The sequence below is a fragment of the Somniosus microcephalus genome, chromosome 13 (assembly GCF_052327205.1).
Source record: "Somniosus microcephalus isolate GS21.2 chromosome 13, FLI_Smic_1.0, whole genome shotgun sequence".
In the NCBI taxonomy this organism is placed as follows: Eukaryota; Metazoa; Chordata; class Chondrichthyes; order Squaliformes; family Somniosidae; genus Somniosus; species Somniosus microcephalus.
The window spans coordinates 62,116,793-62,137,405 of record NC_140999.1 but is presented as its reverse complement, the minus strand read 5'-3'; positions in this window follow the sequence as shown (position 1 = coordinate 62,137,405).

Genomic DNA, 20,613 nt, shown 5'->3' with positions numbered 1-20,613 from the left:
CTCCCGATCTAATCTCTAATTATGGTTAACTTCTCCCGACCTAATCTCTAATTATGGTTAACTTCTCCCAATCTAACCTCTAACTATGCTCAACTTCTCCTGATCAAAACTCTACTACGCTCAACTTCTCCCAATCTAAATTCTAACTCTGCTCAACTTCTCCCGATCTAACCTCTAACTATGCTCAACCTCTCCCGATCTAACCTCTAACTATACACAACCTCTCCCGATCTGAACTCTAACTGTGCCAAACTCTCCCCATCTAACCTCTAACTGTGCTCAACTTCTCCCGATCTAACCACTAACTGTGTTCAACTTCACCCGATCTCACCTCTAAATATGATCCACCTCTTCCCATTCTAACCTGTATCTATGCTCCACTTCACCCGATCTAACCACTAACTATGCTCAACTTCTCCCGATCTGAACTCTAATGATGCTCAACTTCTCCCGATCTAACCTGTAACTATGCTCAACTTCTCACAATCTAACCGCTAACTGTGCTCAACTTCTCCCGATCTAACCTCTAACTATTCTCAACCTTTCCCCATCTAACCTCTAATTATACTCAACTTCTCCCGATCTAACCTCTAACTGTGCCAAACTCTCCCCATCTAACCTCTAACTATGCTCAGCTTCTTCAGATCTAACCTCTAACTATGTTCAACTTCTCCCGATCTAACTGCTAACTATGCTCAACTTCTCACAATCTAACCTCTAACTATGCGCAACATCTCCCGATCTAATCTCTAACTATGCTCAACCTCTCCCTATCGAATGTCTAACTATGCTAAACTTCTCCCGATCTAACCTATAACTACGCTCAACTTCTCCCAATCTATACACTAACTGTGCTCCACTTCTCCAGATCTAAACTCTAACTGTGCTCAACCTCTCCCGATCTAACCTCTTACTGTGCTCAACATCTCCCGATCAAACGTCTAACTGTGCTCAACTTCTCCCGATCAAACCATAAACTATGCTCAACTTCTCTCGATCGAAGCATTAACTGTGATCAACTTCTCCCGATCTAACCTCCATTTATGCTCAACTTTTCGCGATCTGAACTCTAATTATGTTCAACCTCTGCCGATCTAACCTCTAACTCTGCTCAACTTCTCTCCGATCTAACCTCTACCGATGCTCAACTTCTCCCAAACTAACCTCTAACTATGCTCAACGTCACCCTGATCTAACCTCTAACTGAACGCAACTTCTCCCGATCTAACCTCAAACTGTGCTCAACTTCTCCCGATCTAAAATCTAACTGTGCTCAACCTCTCCCAAATTAACCTCTAACGATGCTCAACCTCTCCTGATCTAATATCTAACAATTCTCAACTTCTCCCGATCTAACCTCTAACAAAGAACAACCTGTTCCGATCTGACGTCTAACTATGCTCAATCTCTCCCAAATTAACCTCTAACGATGCTCAACCTCTCCTGATCTAATATCTAACAATTCTCAACTTCTCCCGATCTAACCTCTAACAAAGAACAACCTGTTCCGATCTGACGTCTAACTATGCTCAATCTCTCCCAATCTAACCTCAAACTGAGCTCAACTTCTCCCCGATCTAACCTCTAACTATGCTCAACCTCTCCCTATCTAAACTCTAACTGTGCTCAACTTCTCCCGATCTAACCTATAACTACGCTCAACTTCTCCCAATCTATACACTAACTGTGCTCCACTTCTCCAAATCAAAACTCTAACTGAGCCCAACCTCTCCCGATCTAACATCTAACAATGTCAATCTCTCCCGAGCTAACCTCTAACTAGGCTCAACCTCTCCCAATGTAACCTCTAACTATGCTTAACTTCTCCCAATCAAACCGCTAACTATGCTCAACTTCTCCCGATCTAACATCTAACTATGTTCAACTTCTCCCGACCTAATCTCTAATTATGGTTAACTTCTCCCAATCTAACCTCTAACTATGCTCAACTTCTCCTGATCAAAACTCGACTATGCTCAACTTCTCCCAATCTAAAACTAAATGTGCTCAACTTCTCCCGATCTAACCTCTAACTATGCTCAACCTCTCCCAATCTAACCTCTAACTATACACAACCTCTCCCGATCTGAACTCTAACTGTGCCAAACTCTCCCCATCTAACCTCTAACTGTGCTCAACTTCTCCAGATCTAACCTCTAATTATGTTCAACTTCTCCAGATCTAACCTCTAAGAATGTTCAACTTCTCCCGATATCACCTCTAACTATGCTCAACTTCTCCCAATCTAACCTCTAACAATGCTCAGCTTCTCCCGATCTAACCACTAACTGTGCTCAACTTCTCCGATCTAACCTCTAACAATGCTGAACCTCTCCTGATCTAATCTCTAATTGTGAACAATTTCTCCCGATCTAATGTTTAAAAATGCTCAACTTCTCCCGACCTAACCTCGAACTAAGTGCAACCTCTCCCTGATCAACACTCTAACTGTGCTCAACTTCTCCCGCTCTAACCTCTAATTGTGCTCAACCTGTCCCGATCTAACCTCTAACTGTTCTCAATCTCTCCCGATTTAACCACTAACTGTGCTTAACTTCTCCGATCTAACCTCTAACAATGCTCAACTTCTCCCGATCTAATCACTAATTGTGCTCAAATTCTCCTGATCTACCCTCCAACTATGCTCAACTTCTCCCGATCTAACTTCTAACTATGCTCAACTTATCCCGACCTAACCTCTAACTATGCGCAACATCTCCCTGATCTAACCTCTAACTAGGCTCAGCCTCTCCCTGATCTACTTGCTAACTACGCTCAACTTCTAAAGATCCAAACTCTAATGGTGCTCAACTTCTCCCGATCTAACCTCTAACTGTGCTCAACCTCTCCCGATCTAACCTCTAATGATACTCAACTTCTCCCGATCTAACCTCTGACTGTGCTCAACTTCTCCCGATCTAAACGCTAACTGTGCTCAACCTCACCAGATCTAACCTCTATCTATGCTCAACTTCTCCCAATCTAACCTCTAACTGTGCTCAACTTCCCCCGACCTAACATCTAATTATGTTCAACTTCTGCAGATCTAAACTCCAAGTATGCTCAATCGCTCCCCGATCAAAGCTCTAACTATGCTCAACATCTCCCGACCTAACCTCTAACTGTGCTCAACTTCTCCCGATCTAACCTCAAACTATGATCAACTTCTCCCCGATCTAACCTCTAACTATGCTCAACTTGACCCGATCTAACCTCTATCTGTGCTCAACTTCTCCTGATCTACCCTTCAACTATGCTCAACTTCTACCGATCTAACTGCAACTATGCTCAACTTATCCCGACCTAACCTCTAACTATGCTCAAAATCTCCCTGATCTAACCACTAACTAGGCTCAGCCTTTCCCTGATCTAATTTCTAACTACGCTCAACTTCTCACAATCTAACCTTTAACTGTGCTCATCTTCTCCCGACCTAACCTCTAACTATGCACAACCTCTCCCGATCTAACCTCTAACGGTGCTCAACCTCTCCCGATCTAACCTCTAACGGTGCTCAACCTCTCCCGATCTAACCTCTAATTATACTCAACTTCTCCTGATCTAACCTCTGACTGTGCTCAACTTCTCCCGATCTAACCGCTAACTGTGCTCAACCTCACCCGATCTAACCTCTATCTATGCTCAACTTCTCCCGATATAACCTCTAACTGTGCTCAACTTCTCCCGATCTAACCTCTAACTGTGCTCAAATTCTCCCGCTCTAACCTTTAACTGTGCTCAACTTCTCCGATCTAACCTCTAACAAAGCTGAACTTCTCCCGATCTAATCTCTAATTGTGATCAATTTCTCCCGATCTAATGTCTAACTATGCTCAAACTCATTCCGATCTAAACTCAACCTATGCTCAAATTCTCCCGACCTAAGCTCTAACTAAGTTCAACCTCTCCCTGATCAACGCACTAACTATGCTCAACCTCTCCCGATCTAACCTCTACCTGTTCTCAAACTCTCCCGATTTAACCAGTAACTGTGCTTAACTTCTCCGATCTAACCTCTAACTATGTTCAACTTCTCCCGATCTAATCTCTAATTATGGTTAACTTCTCCCGACCTAATCTCTAATTATGGTTAACTTCTCCCAATCTAACCTCTAACTATGCTCAACTTCTCCTGATCAAAACTCTACTACGCTCAACTTCTCCCAATCTAAATTCTAACTCTGCTCAACTTCTCCCGATCTAACCTCTAACTATGCTCAACCTCTCCCGATCTAACCTCTAACTATACACAACCTCTCCCGATCTGAACTCTAACTGTGCCAAACTCTCCCCATCTAACCTCTAACTGTGCTCAACTTCTCCCGATCTAACCACTAACTGTGTTCAACTTCACCCGATCTCACCTCTAAATATGATCCACCTCTTCCCATTCTAACCTGTATCTATGCTCCACTTCACCCGATCTAACCACTAACTATGCTCAACTTCTCCCGATCTGAACTCTAATGATGCTCAACTTCTCCCGATCTAACCTGTAACTATGCTCAACTTCTCACAATCTAACCGCTAACTGTGCTCAACTTCTCCCGATCTAACCTCTAACTATTCTCAACCTTTCCCCATCTAACCTCTAATTATACTCAACTTCTCCCGATCTAACCTCTAACTGTGCCAAACTCTCCCCATCTAACCTCTAACTATGCTCAGCTTCTTCAGATCTAACCTCTAACTATGTTCAACTTCTCCCGATCTAACTGCTAACTATGCTCAACTTCTCACAATCTAACCTCTAACTATGCGCAACATCTCCCGATCTAATCTCTAACTATGCTCAACCTCTCCCTATCGAATGTCTAACTATGCTAAACTTCTCCCGATCTAACCTATAACTACGCTCAACTTCTCCCAATCTATACACTAACTGTGCTCCACTTCTCCAGATCTAAACTCTAACTGTGCTCAACCTCTCCCGATCTAACCTCTTACTGTGCTCAACATCTCCCGATCAAACGTCTAACTGTGCTCAACTTCTCCCGATCAAACCATAAACTATGCTCAACTTCTCTCGATCGAAGCATTAACTGTGATCAACTTCTCCCGATCTAACCTCCATTTATGCTCAACTTTTCGCGATCTGAACTCTAATTATGTTCAACCTCTGCCGATCTAACCTCTAACTCTGCTCAACTTCTCTCCGATCTAACCTCTACCGATGCTCAACTTCTCCCAAACTAACCTCTAACTATGCTCAACGTCACCCTGATCTAACCTCTAACTGAACGCAACTTCTCCCGATCTAACCTCAAACTGTGCTCAACTTCTCCCGATCTAAAATCTAACTGTGCTCAACCTCTCCCAAATTAACCTCTAACGATGCTCAACCTCTCCTGATCTAATATCTAACAATTCTCAACTTCTCCCGATCTAACCTCTAACAAAGAACAACCTGTTCCGATCTGACGTCTAACTATGCTCAATCTCTCCCAAATTAACCTCTAACGATGCTCAACCTCTCCTGATCTAATATCTAACAATTCTCAACTTCTCCCGATCTAACCTCTAACAAAGAACAACCTGTTCCGATCTGACGTCTAACTATGCTCAATCTCTCCCAATCTAACCTCAAACTGAGCTCAACTTCTCCCCGATCTAACCTCTAACTATGCTCAACCTCTCCCTATCTAAACTCTAACTGTGCTCAACTTCTCCCGATCTAACCTATAACTACGCTCAACTTCTCCCAATCTATACACTAACTGTGCTCCACTTCTCCAAATCAAAACTCTAACTGAGCCCAACCTCTCCCGATCTAACATCTAACAATGTCAATCTCTCCCGAGCTAACCTCTAACTAGGCTCAACCTCTCCCAATGTAACCTCTAACTATGCTTAACTTCTCCCAATCAAACCGCTAACTATGCTCAACTTCTCCCGATCTAACATCTAACTATGTTCAACTTCTCCCGACCTAATCTCTAATTATGGTTAACTTCTCCCAATCTAACCTCTAACTATGCTCAACTTCTCCTGATCAAAACTCGACTATGCTCAACTTCTCCCAATCTAAAACTAAATGTGCTCAACTTCTCCCGATCTAACCTCTAACTATGCTCAACCTCTCCCAATCTAACCTCTAACTATACACAACCTCTCCCGATCTGAACTCTAACTGTGCCAAACTCTCCCCATCTAACCTCTAACTGTGCTCAACTTCTCCAGATCTAACCTCTAATTATGTTCAACTTCTCCAGATCTAACCTCTAAGAATGTTCAACTTCTCCCGATATCACCTCTAACTATGCTCAACTTCTCCCAATCTAACCTCTAACAATGCTCAGCTTCTCCCGATCTAACCACTAACTGTGCTCAACTTCTCCGATCTAACCTCTAACAATGCTGAACCTCTCCTGATCTAATCTCTAATTGTGAACAATTTCTCCCGATCTAATGTTTAAAAATGCTCAACTTCTCCCGACCTAACCTCGAACTAAGTGCAACCTCTCCCTGATCAACACTCTAACTGTGCTCAACTTCTCCCGCTCTAACCTCTAATTGTGCTCAACCTGTCCCGATCTAACCTCTAACTGTTCTCAATCTCTCCCGATTTAACCACTAACTGTGCTTAACTTCTCCGATCTAACCTCTAACAATGCTCAACTTCTCCCGATCTAATCACTAATTGTGCTCAAATTCTCCTGATCTACCCTCCAACTATGCTCAACTTCTCCCGATCTAACTTCTAACTATGCTCAACTTATCCCGACCTAACCTCTAACTATGCGCAACATCTCCCTGATCTAACCTCTAACTAGGCTCAGCCTCTCCCTGATCTACTTGCTAACTACGCTCAACTTCTAAAGATCCAAACTCTAATGGTGCTCAACTTCTCCCGATCTAACCTCTAACTGTGCTCAACCTCTCCCGATCTAACCTCTAATGATACTCAACTTCTCCCGATCTAACCTCTGACTGTGCTCAACTTCTCCCGATCTAAACGCTAACTGTGCTCAACCTCACCAGATCTAACCTCTATCTATGCTCAACTTCTCCCAATCTAACCTCTAACTGTGCTCAACTTCCCCCGACCTAACATCTAATTATGTTCAACTTCTGCAGATCTAAACTCCAAGTATGCTCAATCGCTCCCCGATCAAAGCTCTAACTATGCTCAACATCTCCCGACCTAACCTCTAACTGTGCTCAACTTCTCCCGATCTAACCTCAAACTATGATCAACTTCTCCCCGATCTAACCTCTAACTATGCTCAACTTGACCCGATCTAACCTCTATCTGTGCTCAACTTCTCCCGATCTAACCTCTAACTATGCTCAACTTCTCCCGATCTAACCTCTAACTCTGCTCAACATCTCCCGATCTAACCTATAAATATGGTCAACTTCTCCCGATCTAACCTCTCACTATGTTCAACTTTTCCGGATCTAACCTGCAAGTATGCTCAGCCTCTCCCCGATCAAACCTCTAACTGTGATTAACTTCGCCCGAACTAACCTCTAACTGTCCCCAACTTCTCCCGATCTAACCTCTAACTATGCTCAACGTGTCCCGATATAACCTCTAACTATGCTCAACTTCTCCCGATCTAAGCTCTAACTGTGCTCAACTTCTGCCGATCTAAGCTCTAACTATGCTCAACTTCTCTCGATCTAACCTCTAAATATGCACAAATTCTCCCGATCTAACCTCTGTGTTCAACTTCTCCCAATCTAACCTCTTACTATGCTGAACATATCCCAATCTAACCTCTACCTCTGCTCAACCTCTCCTGATCTAACCTCTAACTCTGCACAACTTCTACCAATCTAACCTCTAACTGTGCTCAACTTCTCCCCGATATAACCTCTAACTGTGCTCAACTTCCCCCGCTCTAACCTTTAACTTTGCACAACTGCTCCAGATCTAACATCTAACTATGCTCATTTTCTCCAGATCTAAGCTCTAACTATGTTCAACTTCTCCCGATCTAACCTCTAACAATGCTCAACTTGTCCCGATCTAACCTCTAACTCTGCTCACCCTCTCCCGATCTAACCTCTAACTCTGCTCAACCTCTCCCGATCTAACCTCTAACTGTGCTCAACTTCTCCCGATCTAATCTCTAATTGTGCTCAACTTCTCCCGATCTAACCTCTAACTATGCTCAAGTTCTCCCGATCAAAACTCGACTACGCTCAACTTCTCCCAAACTAAAATCTAACTGTGCTCAACTTCTCCCGATCTAACCTCTAACTATGCTCAACCTCTCCCGATCTAACCTCTAACTATACACAACCTCTCCTGATCTGAACTCTAACTGTGCCAAACTCGCCCCATCTAACCTCTAACTGTGCTCAACTTCTCCAGATCTAACCTCTAATTATGTTCAACTTCTCCAGATCTAACCTCGAAGAATGTTCAACTTCTCCCGATATAACCTCTAACTGTGCTCAACCTCTCCCAATCTGACCTCTAACTATACACAACCTCTCCCGATCTGAACTCTAACTGTGCCAAACTCTCCCCATCTAAACTCTAACTGTGCTCAACTTCTCCAGATCTAACCTCTAGTTACGTTCAACTTCTCCACATCTAACATCTAAGAATGTTCAACTTCTCCCGATATAACCACTAACTATGCTCAACTTCTCCCAATCTAACCTCTAACAATGCTCAGCTTCTCCCGATCTAACCACTAGCTGTGCTCAACTTCTCCGAGCTAACCTCTAACAATGCTCATCCTCTCCCGATGTAATCTCTAATTGTGAACAATTTCTCCCGATCTAATGTTTAAATATGCTCAGCTTCTCCCGACCTAACCTCGAACTAAGTGCAACCTCTCCCTGATCAACCCTCTAACTGTGCTCAACTTCTCCCGCTCTAACCTCTAACTGTGCTTAACCTGTCCCGATCTAACCTCTAACTGTTCTCAATCTCTCCCGATTTAACCACTAACTGTGCTTAACTTCTCCGATCTAACCTCTAACAATGCTCAACTTCTCCCGATCTAATCACTAATTGTGCTCAACTTCTCCTGATCTACCCTCCAGCTATGCTCAACTTCTCCCGATCTAACTTCTAACTATGCTCAACTTATCCCGACCTAACCTCTAACTATGCGCAACATCTCCCTGATCTTACCTCTAACTAAGCTCAGCCTCTCCCTGATCTAATTTCTAACTACGCTCAACTTCTAACGATCCAACCTCTAACGGTGCTCAACTTCTCCTGATCTAATCTCTAACTGTGCTCAACCTCTCCCGATCTAACCTCAAATGAAACTCAACTTCTCCCGATCTAACCTCTGACTGTGCTCAACTTCTCCCGATCTAAACGCTAGCTGTGCTCAACCTCACCCGATCTAACCGCTATCTATGCTCAACTTCTCCCGATCTAACCTCTAACTGTGTTCAACTTCTCCCCATCTAACCTGTAACTGTGCTCAACTTCTCCCGATCTAACCTCTAACTGTGCTCAACCTCTCCCGATCTAACCTCTAACTGTGCTCAACTTCCCCCGACCTAACATCTGATTATGTTCAACATCTGCAGATCTAAACTCCAAGTATGCTCAATCGCTCCCCGATCAAACCTCTAACTGAGCTCAACATCTCCCGACCTAACCTCTAACTGTGCTCAACTTCTCCCGATCTAACCTCAAACTATGATCAACTTCTCCCCGATCTAACCTCTAACTATGCTCAACTTGACCCGATCTAACCTCTATCTGTGCTCAACTTCAACCGATCTAACCTCTAACTATGCTCAACTTCTCCCGATCTAACCTCTAACTATGCTCAACTTCTCCCGATCTAACCTTTAACTATGCTCAAGTTCCCCTGACCTAACCTGTAACTCTGCTCAACCTCTCCCGATCTAACCTCTAACTGTGCTCAACTTCTCCCGATCTAACCTCTAACTGTGCTCAACCTCTCCCGATCTAACCTCTAACAATGCTCAGCTTCTCCCGATCTAATCTCTAATTGTGCTCAACTTCTCCTGATCTAACCTTCAACTATGCTCAACTTCTCCCGATCTAATCTCTAACTGTGCTCAACTTCTCCGATCTAACCTCTAACAATGCTGAACTTCTCCCAATCTAATCTCTAATTGTGATCAATTTCTCCCGATCTAATGTCTAACTATGCTCAACCACACCCCGATCTAACCTTGACCTATGCTCAACTTCCCCCGATCTAACCTCTAACTGTACTCAACCTCTCCCGATCTAACCTCTAACTATGCCCAACCTCTCCCGATCTAACCCCTACCTATTCTCAAACTCTGCCGATTTAACCACAAACTGTGCTTAACTTCTCTGATCTAACCTCTAACAATGCTCAACTTCATCCGATCTAATCTCTAAATGTGCTCAACTTCTCCGGATCTAACCTTGAAGTAGATTCAATCTCCCTCCGATCAAACCTGTAACTGTGCTCAACATCTCACGATCTAACCTCTAACTATGCTCAAACTCTCCTGATCAAACCTCTAACTGTGCTCAAATTCTCCCGATCTAACCACTAACTGTGCTCAACTTCTCCCAACCTAACATCTAACTACGTTCAACTTCTCCGGACCTAACCTCCAAGTATGCTTTACCGCTCCCCGATCAAAGCTCTAACTGCGCTCAACTTTTCCCGATCTAACATCTAACTGTGCTCAACTTCTCCCGATCTAGCTTCCAGCTATGCTCAACTACTCCCGATCTAACCGCTAACTGTGCTCAACTTCTCCCGATCTAACATCCAACCGTGCTCAACATCTCCCGATCTAACCTGTAACTGTGCTCAACCTATCCCGATCTAAGCTCTAACTGTGCTCAACTTCTCCCGGCCTAACCTCTAACTATGCTCAACTTCTCCCGATCTAACCTCTAACTGTGCTCAACTTCTCCCCGATCTAAGCTCTAACTGTGCTCAACTTCACCCGATCTAACCTCTAACTGTGCTCATCTTCTCCGATCTAACCAGTAACAATGCTCAGCTTCTCCCAATTTAATCTCTAATTTTGCTCAACTTCTCCCGATCTAACCTCCAACTATGCTCAACATCTCCCGATCTAACCTCTAACTGTGCTCAACTGCTCCGATCTAACTACTAACAAAGCTGAACATGGCCCGATCTAACCTCGGCCTACGCTCAACTGCTCCCGATCTAATCTCTAACTATGATCAATATCTCCCCGATCTAATCTCTAACTGTTAAGTATGTGTATTGTATTGAACAATTAACACAAAGACTTAAACGTATAACTCAAACAGGTCTTTACTGGTTGGAGGTAGGGACTATATGTAGGTCTTTACTTCATGCCCACAGGCGGGAACTGAGGGGAGATCAGTACCCACAGTACTATTTATACCCCTATGGCCAGGAGTGGTACTGCGTATCACTACGCCCTACAAGTAGTGCAGTCCTGTCCATAGGTTCAAAGTAGCACACATATTACATACACAACATTCCTCCCTTCCTAGCTTTACAGTCATCTCCCCATTTAACATAACGTAATAACATATATACATATATAACTTCAGGTTTACATAACAGAATAACATAGATACATAGATAACTTCATGTCAAAACAGATCACAGATTCAGTCTCTGCGGAAAACAGTTCACAGATTCAATCTCTGTGGTGTAGTCGGTTCACGTTGCTGGAGTGACTCATTCAATAGTCCTTCCATGGATTTAACAGTTTGAACTTCCGAACTGAATTGGCTCCGTTCGGAGGGACCATGTGTGTGATCTGGTAGAGGTAATAATGGTTCAGATGGGTCATCTTCTGTTTCGACTTTTCCTTTTCTGCTTCTTGGAGACTCTCTGGGCTCCACTGTCAGCTGCCAGCTGCATGCGCAGTTCCTCCTTCTCTTCCTCCTTTTTCCGTAGTAGAGCCACCTTCTCCCGATGTTCCGTAGACTTTCGGTGCTCCTCCATGATTTCTGTATGGTGGGAGTCGAAGTTACAAGTTGGGCAGGACAGGACATAGTAATATTCGGTGTCGTCCTGATCTAGGCCAGCGAGAGGGTCTTCTATTTCCTCCATACCCAGCTGGGCGTTAGCCAGCTTTTGTTCCAAGTCCAGACATCTTTCCTGAAGAGACTTCTTCATGCGTACCTCTTCATCCAGCTTTTTCTGGGCTTTCAGCAAGTCGTTTACTAATGACCTCATTTGAGATTTTACTACTTCAACTTCTTTTGGAGATTGATTGATCGGACTATTCAATCCCTCTACCGGAGCAGCTGTTTCAGCGGTCTGTTGTTCTACGTTGACGTGAGTCAGCGTACTTTTGGCATCCAAGGGCTGCTCTGTTGCAGTCATCTCAGTCTGTGTTGCCACCTCAGCTCTTCCAATAACCTTTGAGAGCTCCGAACCCCTTTCGTTTGAATATTGAAGTTCGTGTTCAAGTTTTTCCCATTTCAGAGTCCTGTCCTTCAGCATATGCAGGAGTTGGCTGACCGTTAACTCCTCTGACATCAGACGTTTTGTGTGCTCCTGCTCCATTTTCTCCATCAGCTGCTTCTGTTGTCTTTCCAGATTCTCCAACTCTATATCAAAGAACTCTTTCGTTGCATTCAACTCTTGCTCAAAACGGTGAAGCATTTGTTCTAATTGCTGTTGTAGTTTGAAATGGAGTTGAGTTCGAGCCCGGTGTCCCTCAGAAATGGGCACATCAGTAGACTTGCCAGACTCAGAATCCACAGTTAAACTATGTTGTTGTTGCTCAGTGGAATTCTGTGCTGAAACTTTGTCTTTTGCACCTGAGTTGGGCTTACCATCATCCGTTCCAGAGTCTGGGCCGACTATCTTCACCGAGTTCTCACTCGTTATTGTTTGTAGGAAATGCCAGTCCATATTCATTTTCCTAATCCACTCCCATCCTAGTAGTGGAGAACCTCCTTCAGATATCACATATAAGTCCATTATTTGACTGTCTTCGCCCTTGTGGACCACTGCAACCTCTATTTTCCCGATGGGGTACACTCTTTGCCCCGTATATGTTTTCAATATAATCCCCGTATCCTGTAGGGGAATATGTTGGAATAACTTTCCATAATCTTTCTTATTTATGACCGTCAATGCCGATCCAGTGTCCAATTCCAGTTTTACTTGGACTCCTTCTATCTGAAGAGTGACCCAAATTGTCTGGAGGTCTGCACCCTTACCAGCGTTGAGTACTCTTAAGCTAGCCAGTTCATTACAGCTTAAGCTAGCCAGTTCATTACTGCTAGCATCTGAATCAGACTCCTGTTCGGTCACCTTGTGTACCTTTGCGTATTTTCCTTGCGGTGACTTCTTGTTGCTGGTCTTCTTCCCTGACCTGCATACTCTAGCTGTATGTCCAAGCCTACCACAAGTTCTACATTCTTGGTTTTTAAACCAACACTGGTTCTGATCATGCGTTGTCTTTCCACAACGATAACATTTGCCAGAACTCACACCCAATTTGTGTGCACTGAGCTCCGGTGACCGTAGCTGCATTACTGCCGTGCCTCTCGCTGCGGCTTCGTGTGCTGATGCCATAGTGACCGCCTTCTCAAGCGTCAGCTCATTCTCCTCGAGCAGTCGCTTTTGTGTATCCTGTTTAAATAAACCACACACAAATTTGTCTCGAAGTGCCTCTGTCAGTCCCGTTCCAAACTGGCAATATTTCGCTAATTTACGCAATTCCAGCAAATAATCAGCATTGCTTTCATGCTGTAGCTGCCTTCTGTCGTAAAATTTAAATCGTTCCGCTAGCAACAGCGGCGTGGGGTTTAGATGATCTTTCAGGACAGTAACAATCTCATCGAACGTCTTATCCGCCGGTTCATCTGGTGATAACAGGTGTTTCAATTGCCCGTATGTCTTCGCACCCATTAAATTTAATAATGTTAGAGCTTTATCTTGGTCACGAATTTTATTGGCCTTACAATAATTTTTTACTCTTTCAACATATATGGCCCAATCTTCGAGGTCACTATCAAAGGTGCTAATATTCCCGTGTTTAGGCATTGTAGATTTGCAATTTCTCAGATTTTATTTTCTTTACTTGTTATCAAAGATGGCGGCTTCCCGCTCTTGCCGTCATCCTCCGCCCACAAAATGGCGGTTTTCCCGCGCTTGGCGGTCTTCACCCGTCCCCCGACGCCGTCTCCCTTCAGCCCCCGAGTGCGGCCCTTATCTTCGCCGCGATCGCCCGAGTGCGGCCCTTATCAGCGGGTGCGATCGCTGGATCGCGAAGTGGCTCCCGACCGAAGCGGCTCTGGCTTACCCGCTCGCGCGTTTCACCGCGGCTCTTATCAGGGATTGCGATCGCCCTTATCTTCTCCAACTTCCCCAGCCCTGGCTTACCCGCTCGCGCGTTTCACCGCGGCTCTTATCAGGGATTGCGATCGCCCTTATCTTCTCCAACTTCCCCAGCCCTGTCTTTGCAGCCAACGCTGCACGGCTTAGCCCACCACCTAGGTTGAACAAGGAAACTGCAGAAAGACTTCTGTCAGTCGCTGGAAGCTGTCAGGATGGCTGCTGCACTCCAGTGCTCAGTCGCTGATGGAGGCTTCAGAGTCCTAAAGCCTGTCGCTTCTAGAGGGGTGGTGATGTTTGAAACCTCTCTTCAACTGCCGCAGGGTAAGAACCTGACTCGTCGCCAGTGTTAAGTATGTGTATTGTATTGAACAATTAACACAAAGACTTAAACGTATAACTCAAACAGGTCTTTACTGGTTGGAGGTAGGGACTATACGTAGGTCTTTACTTCATGCCCACAGGCAGGAACTGAGAGGAGATCAGTACCCACAGTACTATTTATACCCCTATGGCCAGGAGTGGTACTGCGTATCACTACGCCCTACAAGTAGTGCAGTCCTGTCCATAGGTTCAAAGTAGCACACATATTACATACACAACACTAACTATGCTCAACTTTTCCGAACTAACCTCTAACAATGCTCAACTTCTCCGGATCTAATCTCTAATTGTGCTCAACTTCTCCCGATCTAACCTCTAACTATGCTCAACTTCTCCGATTTAACCTCTAACTATTCTCAACTTCTTCCGATCTAATCTCTAATTGTGTTCAACTTCTCCCGATCTAACCTCTAACTATGCTCAACTTCTACCGATCTAACCTCTAACTGTGCTCGAACTCACCCCGAACTAACCTCTAATTGTGCTCAAACTCTCCCTGATCTAACTTCTAACTGTGCTCAACTTCTCCCGATCTAACCTCTAACTATACACAATTTCTCCCGATGTAACCTCTAACTATGCTCAATGTCTCCCGATCTAACCTCGAACTCTGCTCAACTTCTCCTGATCCTACCTCTAACTGTGCTCAACTCTCCCGATCTAACATCTAACTGTGCTCAACTTCTCCGATCTAGCCTCTAACAATGCCCACAATTCTCACGATCTAACCTCTAACTGTGCTCAACTTCTCCCCGATCAAACCTCTAACAATGCTCAACTTATCCCGATTTAACCTCTAACAATGCTCAACTTCTCCCGAACTAACCTCTAACTTTGATTAACTTCTCCCATTCTAACCTCTGACTATCCTCAACTTCTCCTGATCCAACCTGCAACTATGCTCAACTTCTCCCGAACTAACCTCTAACTGTGCTCAGCTTCTCCGATCTAACCACTAACAATGCTGAACATCTCCCGATCTAACCTCGGCCTACGCTCAACTTCTCCCAATCTAATCTCTAACTATGATCAATATCTCCCCGATCTAATCTCTAACAATGCTCAACCTCTCCTGATGCAACCTCTAACTCTGCCCAACTTCTCCTGATCTAACCTCTAACTGTGCTCAATTTCTGCCGATCTAACCTCTAATGGTGCTCAACTTCTGCCGATCTAACCTCTAACTATGCTCAAACTCACCCCGAACTAACCTCTAATTGTGCTCAAACTCTCCCTGATCTAACTTCTAACTGTGCTCAACTTCTCCCGATCTAACCTCTAACTATACTCAATTTCTCCCGATCTAACCTCTAACTTTGATCAACTTCTCCCATTCTAACCTCTAACTATCCTCAACTTCTCCTGATCCAACCTCCAACTATGCTCAACTTCTCCCGAACTAACCTCTAACTGTGCTCAACTTCTCCGATCTAACCACTAACAATGCTGAACATCTCCCGATCTAACCTCGGCCTACGCTCAACTTCTCCCAATCTAATCTCCAACTATGATCAATATCTCCCCGATCTAACCTCTAACTGTGCTCAACTTCTCCAGATCTAACCTCTAACTATGCTCCACTTCTCCCCGATCTAACCTCTAACTATGCTCAACTTCTCCCGATCTAACCTCTAACTGTGCTCAAACTCTCCCAATCTAAGCTCTAATAATGCTCAGCTTCTCCCGATCTAATCTCTAATTGTGCTCAACTTCTCCTGATCTAACCTCTAACTGTGCTCAACTTCTCCCAATCTAACCTTTAACTGTGCTCAATTTCTCCGATCTAACCTCTAACAATGCTGAACTGCTCCCGATCTAATTTCTATTTGTGATCAATTTCTCCCGATCTAATGTCTAACTACGCTCAACCTCACCCCGATCTAACTTCGACCTATGCTCAACTTCTCCCGACCAAATCTCTAACTAAGTTCAACCTCTCCCTGAGCAACGCTCTAACTGTGCTCAACTTCTCCCGATCTAACCTCTAACTGTACTCAACCTCTCCCGATTTAACCACTAACTGTCCTTAACTGCTCCGATCTAACCTCTAACTGTACTCAACCTCTCCCGATTTAACCACTAACTGTCCTTAACTGCTCCGATCTAACCTCTAACAATGCTCAACTTCTCCCGATCTAACCTCAACTGTGCTCAACTTCTCCCCGATCTAACCTCTAACAAGGATCAACCTCTCCCAATCTAAACTCTAACTGTGCTCAACCTCTCCCGACCTAACCTCTAACTATGTTCAACTTCTCCGGATCTCACCACCAAGTAGGCTCAATCTCCCTCCGATTAAACCTGTAACTTTGCTCAACTTCTTGTGATCGTACCTCTAACTATACACAACCTCTCCCGATCTAACCTCTAACTATGCTCAACTTCACCTGATCTAACCTCTAACTATACACAACCTCTCCTGACCTACCTCTAACTGTGCTCAACTTTTCCCGATCTATCCGCTAACTGTGCTCAACGTCTCCTGATCTAACCTCTAACTCTACACAACTTCTCCCGATCTAACCTCTAACTATGCTCAACTTCTCCCGATCTAAACTCTAACTGTGCTCAACCTATCCCGATCTAAGCTCTAACTGTGCTCAACCTCTCCCGACCTAACCTCTAACTATGCTCAACTTCTCTCGATCTAACCTCTAAATATGCTCAAATTCTCCCGATCTAACCTCTAACTATGTTCAACCTCTCCCAATCTAACCTCTAACTATGCTCAACTTCTTCCGATCTAGCCTCTAACTATGCCTAACCTCTCCCGATCTAACCTCTAGCTGTGCTCATCTTCTCCCCGATATAACTTCTAACTGTGCTCAACTTCTCCCGATCTAACCTCTAACTATGCTCAACTTCTTCCGATCTAACCTCTAACTATGCCTAACCTCTCCCGATCTAACCTCTAGCTGTGCTCATCTTCTCCCCGATATAACTTCTAACTGTGCTCAACTTCTCCCGATCTAAACTCTAACTGTGCTCAACTTCTTCCGATCTAACCTCTAACTGTGCTCAACCTCTCCCGATCTAACCTCTAACAATGCTCAGCTTCTCCCGATCTAATCTCTAATTGTGCTCAACTTCTCCTGATCTGACCTTCAACTATGCTCAACTTCTCCCGATCTAACCTCTAACAATGCTGATCTTCTCCCGATCAAATCTCCAATTATGATCAATTTCTCCCGATCTAATATCTAACTATGCTCAACCTCACCCCGATCTAACCTCGACCTATGCTCACCTTCTCCTGATCTAACCTCTAACTGTACTCAACCTCTCCCGATCTAACCTCTAACTATGCCCAACCTCTCCCGATCAAACCTCTACCTGTTCTCAACCTCTGCCGATTTAACCACAAACTATGCTTAACTTCTCCGATCTAACCTCCAACAATGCTCAACTTCTTCCGATCTAATCTCTAAATGTGCTCAACTTCTCCGGATCTAACCTTGAAGTAGGCTCAATCTCCCTCCGATCAAACCTGTAACTGTGCTCAACTTCTCACGATCTAACCTCTAACTATGCTCAAACTCTCCTGATCAAACCTCTAACTGTGCTCAAATTCTCCCGATCTAACCACTAACTGTGCTCAACTTCTCCTGATTTAACCACTAACTGTGCTCAACTTCTCCCGACCTAACATCTAACTATGTTCAACTTCTCCGGATCTAACCTCCAAGTATGCTTTACCGCTCCCCGGTCAAAGCTCTAACTGCGCTCAACTTTTCCCGATCTAAACTCTAACTGTGCTAAATTTCTCCCGATCTAACCTCCAGCTATGCTCAACCTCTCCTGATCTAACCTCTAACTGTGCTCAACTTCTCCTGATCTAACCTCTAACTGTGCTCAACCTATCCCGATCTAAGCTCTAACTGTGCTCAACTTCTCCCGACCTAACCTCTAACTATGCTAAACTTCTCTCGATCTAACCTCTAAATATGCTCAAATTCTCCCGATCTAACCTTTAACTATGTTCAACCTCTCCCAATCTAACCTCTAACTATGCTCAGCTTCTTCCGATCTAACCTCTAACTATGCCTAACCTCTCCCGCTCTAACCTCTAACTGTGCTCAACTTCTCCCCGATATAACCTCTCACTGTGCTCAACTTCTCCCGATCTAACCTCTAACTGTGCTCAACCTCTCCCGATCTAACCTCTAACTGTGCTCAACTTCTCCCGATCTAACCTCTAACTTTGCTCAAACTCTCCCAATCTAACATCTAACAATGCTCAGCTTCTCCCGATCTAATCTCTAATTGTGCTCAACTTCTCCTGATCTAACCTCCAACTATGCTCAACTTCTCCCGATCTAACCTCTAACTGTGCTCAACTTGTCCGATCTAACCTCTAACAATGCTGAAATTCTCACGATCTAATCTCTAATTGTGATCAATTTCTCCCGATCTAAACCCTAATTGTGGTCAATTTCTCCAGATCTAACCTTTAACTCTGCTCAACTTCTCCCCGATCTAACCTCTAACTATGATCAACCTCTCCCAATCTAAGCTCTAACTGTGCTCAGCCTCTCCCGATCTACCCTCTAACTGTGCTCAAATTCTTCCGAACTAACCTCTAAGTATGTTCAACCTCGAAGTAGGCTCAATCTCCCTCCGATCAAACCTGTAACTGTGCTCAACTTCTCACAATCTAATCTCTAACTATGCTCAACCTCTCCCAATCAAACCTCAAACTTTGCTCAAATTCTCCCGATCTAACCACTAACTGTGCTCAACTTCTCATGATCTAACCTCTAACAATGTTCAATTTCTCCCAATTTAATGTCTAACTATGCTCAAACCCACTCCGATCTAAACTCAACCTATGCTCAACTTCTCCCGAGCTAAGCTCGAACTAAGTTCAACCTCTCCCTGATCAACGCTCTAACTGTGCTCAACTTCTCCCAATCTAATCTCTAACTGTACACAACCTCTCCCGATCTAATCCCTAACTATGCTCAACCTCTCCCGATCTAACCTCTACCTGTTCTCTAACTCTCCCGATTTAACCACTAACTGCGCTCAACTTTTCCTGATCTAACCTCTAACTGTGCTCAACTTCACCCGATCTAACCTCTAAATATGATCAACCTCTCCCCGATCTAACCTTTAACTATGCCCAACTTCTCCCGACCTAACCTCTAACTGTGCTCAACCTCTCCCCGATCTAACCTCTGTGTGCTCAACTTCACCCGATCTAACCTCTAAATATGATCAACCTCTCCCGATCAAACCTTTAACTGTGCTCAACCTCTCCCGATCTAACCTCTATGTGCTCAACTTCTCCCGACCTAAACTCTAACTGTGTTCAACCGCTCCCCGATCTAACCTCTAACTGTGCTCAACTTCACCCGATCTAACCTCTAACTGTGTTCAACCGCTCCCCGATCTAACCTCTAACTGTGCTCAACTTCACCCGATCTAACCTCTAAATGTGCTCAACTTCACCTGAACTAACCTCTAAAAATGCTCAACATATCCCGATCGAACCTCTAACTGTGCTCAACTTCGCCGATCTAACCATTAACAATGCTCAGCTTCTCCCGATCTAATCTCTAATTGTGCTCAAAATCTCCCGATCTAACCTTCAACTATGCTCAACTTCTCACGGCCTAAACTCTAACTGTGCTCAACTTCTCCGATCTAACTACGAAAAATGCTGAACATCTCCCGATCTAACCTCGGCCTACGCTCAACTTCTCCTGATCTAATCTCTAATTGTGCTCAACTTCTCCGATTTAACCTCTAACTGTGCTCAACTTCTTCCGATCTAATCTCTAATTGTGCTCAACTTCTCCTGATCTAACCTCTAACTATGCTCAAACTCTCCCGATCTAACTTCTAACTGTGCTCAACTTCTCCCGATCTAACCTCTAACTATACTCAATTTCACCCGATGTAACATCTAACTATGCTCAACTTCTCCCGATCTAACCTCTAACTCTGCTCAACTTCTCCCGATCTAACCTCTAACTATACTCAATTTCAC